This window comes from Mus caroli, chromosome 3 (assembly GCF_900094665.2).
Source record: "Mus caroli chromosome 3, CAROLI_EIJ_v1.1, whole genome shotgun sequence".
Lineage (NCBI taxonomy): Eukaryota > Metazoa > Chordata > Mammalia > Rodentia > Muridae > Mus > Mus caroli.
Genome location: NC_034572.1, coordinates 63,150,350 through 63,159,711, shown reverse-complemented (window position 1 = coordinate 63,159,711; position 9,362 = coordinate 63,150,350).

The following is a 9,362-nucleotide window of genomic DNA, read 5'->3' as shown; positions in this document are numbered from 1 at the left end:
CAATTTCTGAGTACTTTATATGACTTACAGGTCTTGAAATTTCATTTTTCTTTCATTCCCCTCTTCTTATACTAAGTAATTCTAATCTTAGAATTTTAGAAGTCTATATCTCTATGTGGAGAATAGAAATCACACTCTTTTTCTATCTTAACTATAGGTTGGTATTAACGCTGCAAGACCATAAGGTATACTGTATTTACTCTATTTTTAACATGGGAACAAAAACAGAATAAGAAGGGATGGTAAACAGAACTAGGCAGGGACCCTTCTAGTGAGGCTTGAGGGTCTCAGCATGACGCAGGTGCACGTAGATCAGACCTCTGACTGAAACTGGTGAGATGTCTTTGGGGTACCCAGCTGGTTCGCTGTAGCCAGTTGTGACCAGACTTCTTTCTGCACCACCTGCAAGCCTTTTAACTTAGCATACAGATCATTATTACAAAAACATGCAGGTTTAAACACATCACTTTAGACAGTTATGGGCATGGGAGCCCCATAAAGGATCTCAAAAAGAGTAAGACTGAATCAAGAGGGAGTATTCTCAGTTCTAAATAGGGCAAGGGGAAGGAGCACCAAGTCTGCGCCAGTCTCCATGGTTAATTTTGTCAAGGTCTGTTTTAGAGTTCTATTTATTCTTTCTATCTGTCCTGAGTTCTGAGGTCTCTACGCACAATGTAATTTTCATTTGACCTCTAAATACCTGGCCACACCCTGACTTACCTGGGCAACAAAGGCAGGGCACTATTGCTTTTGGCACTCCGAACCTTGGAAAAAATTTTCTTTAATAATCTTCTTGATGACTATCTGAACAGTCTCATTTTTACAGGGAATAGCTTCTATCCATCTTGAGAATACTCACAAAAACCAGAAGGTATTCATACACATATTTTTCTCAGTAAAGCAAAGTCTATTTCCAAGTAGACACCAGGTCTGTCTTCCCAGTGTCTTTTCTCTGGATCTACTATAGTGTGGCAGACATTGACTCTTTGCCAGGGCACATACTTGTGCAGCACCTGTTCCACAAGGTGTTTTAACCCTGGTACATGGTACTTAGGCTTGGAGAATGTCTGGATGAGCTTGCTTACCTCTAAGTGAGTCTACTGATGCATCTGTTTGATCACAGCTTCTGCTTGTCTTTGTGGCAGGATTTTCTTTCTCTGGAGGTGTACCACAGTCTCTTATTTTTGTTGAACTGGTGACTGGAATCTTTGGAGATAAGGGATAAGTCCTCTGTTGTGTAGGCAAACTCGGGCTCCATTGCCAGGAGCACCAGCAGGGCCATGGCTGTAACTGCTCGTGCCTCTCAGTCTGTCATGTTGTTGCCCCTTGCTAACATGGTATCTCTCTTCTGGTGACTAGGACAGTGGATGATGTTTACCTTGGCGGGGTCGTGGGGGGCCTCAGTAGATCCAGCATTTCTTCTTTGTTCTTATTTTCTTTTTCTTCCCGTTGTCAGTAGACTCCTCTGTTGATATATGGTCCCATAGACGTGTGCTGTGGCAAAAGCATACCTGCTGTCTGTGTAGATGTTGAGTCTTTTGAGCTGATGTGTCCTCTGGCAGGGCCTGTCAAGCTACCACAGCAGCTCCAGTATGTTTTTTTCTTCTTCTAGATAGCTGTTCCAGTCTGTGAACCAGGTAACATCTGCACCCTCTAGTAACTGGTCCATCAGATCTCCATGTCACCTATGTGTCTCAGCAAGAACCTGCTGAAAGTCTGGGTCTGGGAGGAGGGTAGCTGAGTTCAGACTTGTGGGGCAAAAGTGACTCTATCAGAATTGAACAACAGAATCTGGTAATGAGTCATTTGAGCGTTAGTCAACCATCGGTCAGGGGGCCTGATAGACCACACTTTCTAGGTCCTGCACCAAGTTTTGTCTCTGAGTCATTTTATCTTCATCTTTGACCAGAAGCCACTATGTGCAGACAAGCAGACCATCCTACAGCCACCAGGTCTAATTACTTACAAGTATGCCACAGGTCTTTTCCAGGGTCCCAATCTCTGAGTAAGAACCTCTTTGGCAATACCTTTGTTCTCAGTCACATCTAGGAGTCCCAAAGCTGGGGACGACATTAGGGCAGTCTTAATGGCATACAATGTTGTTCTTTATTTCTCTATATGAAGGGCTGTTTATCTCTTTAATTTAGCAAAACCTGGAATCCACAATCTGCAAAAGCCTGCAGTGCCTAGGAGCTTTTCTAATTTGTTTTGCACTGGTTGGTGAGGGAATATGAAACACAGTCTCTTTTCTAGCTTCTTCAACAGGTAGGCCACTGGCCTCTTCTAAGGACTCAGCTTCTGTGTTATCACCCCTTTTGTTATCTCTTTACTTTTTGCCAGGAACAGGTGAAGGGTTTGGTCATGAGGGGGCTCCTCTTCTTTTTGTTGGGGCAGTCTCTCAACCAGTGCCCTATTTCTTTACAGTAAACACATTGATCTTTAGCCAAAAGCTTTCTGTTGTTGCCAGGTACTATCTAAGTTTTCTAGTTTTCCTGACTCTTGTGGCCAGCATTTCATTTCTCTTATCTCTTTTTAATTTCCTGGCTCCCTGTTTCTTAGAGATAATTTCTAAGTGCCAGCATTATTAGCATGTGCCACTTTGCTAGGTTCTAGTCTCTGTCATTTACCTCTCTTTGCTCCTGTTTCCTAACTGTAATGGAGATCTCATGCAATGTTCTCTCTCTATATATATCTTTTTGTTCCTCCTCCTTGTCTTTGCTTCTTTGGATGCTATTTAAATATCAGGTCTCCATCCTGTCATTATCTTCTCTTATAGTTCATCTCTACCCTGGTTTATCCTTCTGTCTCACTGCACATCTCTGATTCTGACTCTGGTCTCTGTCTTTGTCAGCCTCATGTTTCCTCAACTCTTCTTCTTGCCTGTCTCTTACTTACTGGTTCTTCCTCTAAATATTTCTCATTCAGAGTATCTCTCTCATCTCAGACCTCTCTAATCTCCTTCATCTCTATTTTTACTTCTCCTCACTGTTAACCTCTCTATTTGCCACTGTCATCTATCTCTCCTGAGTCTGCTGAAGCTTTGCTCTCAATTCTTCTTTGCAGACCTCTATTCTTCCTTCGTTTCTCCTCCTCTGCACTTTCTTATCGACTTACACTAACTTTCTTACAGACTTACGCTGTCCTTCTCTTAACTTCTGTAACTTCTTATTACCTCGGTCAGATTGTTGGGGCACTTTCTAGTCCCACAGAGACGAGACCCCCCATCAGAGACTGGCAGTTAGACTCACAGGTGCTCCTTACCTTGGACAGAAGCCCCAAGTGGGTGGCTGCCTCCCTCACTCGAGCTTGGAACAGACTCACTGCCAGCAGCTAAGGGCAGTGCTGCCTGGGAAGAGAAAACTCGTGGGGCAGAGAAGGGAGTGCAGTTCTCACAGCTGGCTGTTAACAAGAAACGGGATGCAGGGGACAGGGGAATGAGAAGCTGCCAGGGAAACTGCGGTGCTCTTGGCCGGCTACTCCCACAGCCTCCTCTTCTTTTTGTCTTTAGCAGCCACAACATCCAGGGCCACTGACTTCTCAGGGACCACCCCTCTTTTGCTCCGGATTTCCGATCTCATTTCTCCCTAGGCTCCAGGTCCATGGGTGGGACCACTGTGACCCACTGGCTGCTCCCTGGAGTTGGAGTGGGAGGCAGGGCAGCTGAGGATCTGAAAGGAAGTGGTCAGTATAGGGATCTGACAGGATTCTTAGGCTTATTCCAGAGGGCATAACTCAAAAACAGTCATCAGTCATTAGTCCATGTCCGAACACATAGAGACACACACAGAAACCATTTTCAGGCAACCACCATAGAATCACAGTACCACAGAAATGACAAACACAAGCAAGACCAATACAGGTCATCTTACATGCAATTTCCAGAGAATCTCACCATCACTACGACCAACCCAAATGGACCTCTCTCCATGGGAAGGCCCTCAGAACCTGAGACTGGCCTAAAACCAAACCAAGATAATCAGTCAACACCTTAGAACCAAAACCAGTCTTGAAACCAGACAAACCAAAAGCAAAACAGAATCAGAAGGTAGTCTAATGGAGGACACACAAGTGAACAAGACAGACAGACACACAGACATACAGACAGACAGGCAGGGAGGGATTCCACTTTACCTCCGATGTACGATTTCCGTGTCCCATGAAGAAAACCACAAACAAAAACAAGATAGCAACAGAGAAAAAGACACTAGTATATCTAAGCACACTCATCTGCTCCTGGACTTGTACAACCAGCCAAAAGCTACTTCCTGATGGGGGTCAGATTCCACATCAACTCCCTTCTTGACGGGGTGGGATTCCACGTCCACTCCCGCTCTGGCAGAGAGAAGACCTGATCTCCCTCACTCTGCCAGAGGACAGCCAGTCCTTTCTGACTGTCCCTCACCATGGGCACTTCCTCCAGGGTCACCCTTGGAACATCTTCCAAGGTTGCAGCCTGCGGGGCCTTAGAATGTCTTCCTCTTGCAGCCACTAGGTCCTTATGGTCCACAGTGGCAGCTGCCAGAATACAATACAGAATACCAGAACTGAAAAACCAAGACACAAGGTGGGACTCAGACCCACAATCTCAGAACTAAAAAACCAATACACAAATTCAGTGGTGCCACACTTAGACACTTAGACAACAGACAACATACAAGACTCACACAAACAAATGTACCTCCAAGGGGTCTTTTGGGGTTCCTGGGTGTCACGCATATCTCTATGGGACCTCCAAATGTTAGAACCTAGTGGGGAAATCCCCACTCAATCCCCGATTCAGCGTGCACCCAAAAAAATCATGAAGGACCATCTTGATGTAATTACATGAGGTCGTTTAATGACGGAGCTCCGAACCCGACATGTATCCCACACAGGAGATAACGGGTGTCGGCCACGAGGCTTGAAAGCTAGGGGGTTTTATGGGGTAAGGGGCTTAGGGGTGTGGAATTCAGCATAGTGACACACTATTGGCTTATTCAAACATCAGCAGAAAAATTACATGTACGTGCAGGGTGTCAGAGTTCTGTGAGTTGTTGACTCAGTTCAGATAGCCCTGTTATGTCCTCACATTCCTCTTTATCTTTAAGGTTAAGCTGTTCCCAGGAATGTTTTAACTATGGGGCATACCCAGGTTTGTTTTTCTTTTTTCTCAGCCCCAGGCAGCCTCTAGGCTCACAAACAACCAACAATTTCTGAGTACTTTATATGACTTACAGGTCTTGAAATTTCATCTTTCTTTCAGGAGCAGCCATGTCTTTTCCTTTTCTTTTATTTCTCCTCCTCCTCTTCCTCCTTCTCCCACTCTCCTCCTCCTCCTCCCCTTCCCTTCCCCTCCCCCCTCCTTCTTCCCTTTCCCTCCCCCTCCCTCCTCCTCCTTCCTCCTCTTCCTTCTCTTCCTTCTCCCCCTTCTCCCCCTCCCTCTCCTTCTACTCCTCCTCCTCCTCTTCTTCCTCTTTCTTCTTATTGCTAAAATCTTGCAGTGATTCCATCGGATAGATTTCCCACAGGACACCTCTCTCTGATCAGGCTCTGGCTTCTGTGTGGTCTCTTGACCCCTTTCTGACTCCATACTCTCAACTCCACCCCCAACCCCCTTGAACTACTTACCTACTGTTCAGAGCAGTTCAATCCCCAGGCTCTGGGACAGCAGCCCCAGTCCCAGCACTCTCAGTCCTGCTCTATAGCTATGGGCATGAGCCTTTCTTCCCCAGCACTGCGTGCAGGGAAGGCTAAGAGAGAGGCATTCACATCACTGATAAGAACTGGGCCATCCTCACCTCTCTATCCCCCTTAGGAATCAGAATGGGCTATAGTCAGTTTGGGGATTATCTTGGGATTTTTCTTCTCCTTTCTTAAACCTTCTCAGACAATACATTTTTGTTTATAGTTTATCTAAAACTTAAGATATAAGCAGGTGGGAAGAGCATTGCTGCATTGGAGGTTAAAATGGGATTTAGTGTTTTGTAGCCATGGGATTTAGCTAGCTGAGTTTTAAATGGCCATTGATAAACATAGTCAAGGTTGAGTTTTCACTTAAACACGGGGTTCTAATTTTCTTGTTACCTACAAAACTTATGTACCCAAGAAGCGCAGAGATAGAGTTGCAGAAAGTAGATGTGTGCTCATGAAGTAGATATTAGCCACTGAAACCATAAACATATACATAAAGCTGTTTTTCTTACTGTCTTTATTGCAAGTACAAAATGACTGCCTGTCACCTACCAGAAAATGCTGCCAAAATACTACAGGAAATATTAGACACCCTCACCTCTATAAAGATAGATTATAGAATTGTCAAGGCCTGGAGAGGTTGGTTCTGACTCACTCATGGCTCATGGAGCACTATCACTAGACAATGACCATTCATCTGGCAGAAGCTTCTTGGCTTTAAAAGATTCTTTTTATGTTCCTTCAAAATTGAATTTAGCTTAGGAATGTAATAAAACCTGCAAGTTTAGCCAAATATTTTCTCGATAAGCTGTCTGCAACTGCCTACTTAGAGGCTGCTGCTACTGTTGCTCTCATACATTATCTGAGGTTGGGCACTTCATAAAGAAATAAGGTTTATCTAGTTCACATTTTGGAGGGTTTAAGAAAACCTTCAAGCTGGTAAGGATCCCCTGGCTGCATCATAGCACAGCAACGTACAAAGGGCCTGGGCCATATGCATTCAGAGCCAAGCTCATGTGACAGGGGTGGGGGTGGGGCTTCGCTTTATAATTCCTGAGAAGGCCAGCTCACTCTACAAGGTCTCATATTAAGGGTTCAAGGGGACACTGAGGCAGATTGTCCTGTGGGTGAGCAGTTTATTAGAATTATTGACACCATAGATAGTGGCATGGCAGAGCCCCTGAGAGAGTTCAGGCCCATGAGGCAGGGGGAGGATCTCTGTTCAGTTTTAGAGGCAGAGGGAGGTCCTATGCCACATGCTTTATTAGTAGTCCATGGCTCTCATACTCCTGGGCTGCAGCAAGATGTTGTGGATAGCCCTGGGGCTAATTATATTTGATGTCAATTCAATTCTCCTGTGAGAGACTGTGAACAAAGTATGAGTCAGCACTCAGGTGATTTCCTGTAAACCTGCTTCCCACCTTAATAAAATAAAAGGAGAGCTGACAAATGGGCAGAAAAAGGGGAAGATGGAACAAAGAGATAAAAAAGAAGGAGGTTTGAGAGAAAAGAGGTAGAGGGGGGAGGAAAAAGAAAAGCAGAGCAGAAGCACGTGACCTGGAGAAACTGCAAGTTCTAAGGGGTCTCATAGATGGGGAAGATGGTAGTGTAGCGGTAGATCTGCCCAATCTAGGTGCACAGCATGTAATTATATTAATTGCATTGTGTTTTCATTGCCGGGACATAATTGGGTTGGAGAGATTTACTGCAACAGCAAGAGGAGCAAAATTTTAGTCCTTTAGTTAATATAGGTCCACTACTCTAGATGTGCCACCTGTAACCTCTTGTCTTAGTTAGGGTTTCATGGTGAAGAGACACCATGACCATGGCAACTTTTATAAAGGACATTTATTGGGGCTGGCTTACAGTCTCAGAGGTTCAGTGCATCATCATCATCATCATGGTGGGAAGCATGGCAGCGTCCAGGCAGACATGGTGCTGGAGAAGGAGCTCAGAGCTCTACTTCTGATGCCCTCTTCTGGAGTGTCTGATGACAGCTACAGTGTACTTACATATAATAAATAGATAAATAAATAAATAAATCTTTTTAAAAAATGAACAGCATTTAATTAGGGCTGGTTTATATTTTCAGAGGTTTAGTCCATTACCATCATCAACCACAGCAGCATCCAGCCAGGCATAATACTGGAGAATGAGCCAAGAGCTGTACATCCAGATATCAGGCAGCAGGAAGAGATAATGACACTGGGCCTGGCTTGAGCATTTGAGACCTCAAAGTCCACCCCCAGTGGTACACCTTCTCCAACAAGGTATGTCCGCATCTACTCCAACAAGACCATTATCTCCTAATAATGCCACTCCCTGATGACCAAGCCTTCAAATGTATGACCCTATGCAGCCATTCCTATTTAAAACACCACTCCCAATAACATTGGGAATCGCTGAACCAGCTGTGATGGAGCAAGTAAGCAAGGTCCAAGAAGCCCTTTGCCCAGACCCAACAACACTTCCAAAACCTAATTCCTTCCACCATGCTCCATCTCTTACAGGTTTCACTCTCAACACTGCCAGACTAGGGGCCAAGCTTCCAACACGTATTCAAACCATATCCCAATCATATCAGCTGCTAAAGAAATCCCCATCAGGAAAACCCTCACTAGATTCGTACCTCACTATAGCTGTATGATGACAGGCAAGGGGAATCTTAGCATTCAGAACATAAGGAAATGCCACCTTGGAGCCTACGGAGGTCTGCTGAGAACAGGATACCTAAAAAAGCAAGTATGAGGCAGGCAAGGTACCACAGGCCTTTAGTCCCAGCACTTGGAAGGTAGAGGCAGGGAGATCTCTGAGTTCAAGGCCAGTGTGATCTATAGATGGAATTCCAGGAAAGCTAGGGCTAGAGAAACCCTGTCCCCCCCAAACCAAAACAACAGAAAGTTAAAGAGCAAGTGTGTGTGACAGGCTGTGTAATGCAAGGCCATGTTTACTGGCTACAAACAGGGTGTTCAGAAGTAGAGAGAGCCTACTGCACTTCTTTAAATGGAAGGTGTTTGTGTACACAAAGCAAAAACCTTGGCTCCTGGTAGCAGACTGGACAAACCAGAGGAATCAGGAGGGAAGTCATTTGGGCCCATGGAAACAGTGACATAGTCTGTGCCAAATTCCACAACAATCTCCTTGCCAATGGCACTGGACACAGGCTCTGTGTGATGCTGTCCCTCTCAAAAACTTTCCGAAAATGTCCATAAACAAACACACTTTAGATGTGTGTTCGTGTGGGAAAAACAAACAAAATCATAAGGAAGTTCAGGACTCAGATTGCAAGCAGAAAGGAGTTAATTATGTGACTGCACCCGATTCATTTCCTAGGGCAGCCATAGCAAAATAACATAGACTAGGCAACCCAAGCAACAGAGCTGTGTTTTCTCATAGTTCTAAGGCATAGAAGTCCAAGGTCAAGGAAGAAATCACCAGGCTCAGTCTGCAGAGACCTCTCCTTGGCTTGCAGATGACCACTTCCACAATAGGTGCTCACATGGCCTTTCTTCTCTTCATATGGGTTCATCATTCCCCGACTCCTTCATACCTTCCCTTTCTGTCTCTCTTTCTCCCTGTTAAACTCATTCCCCTACTTCTGAAGATACTAGCCATATTGAATTAGGAGCAGCACTAAGATCTCATGTCTTTGGACACCCTCTAAGCACAGTGCCATTCTGAGCTAGAGATCG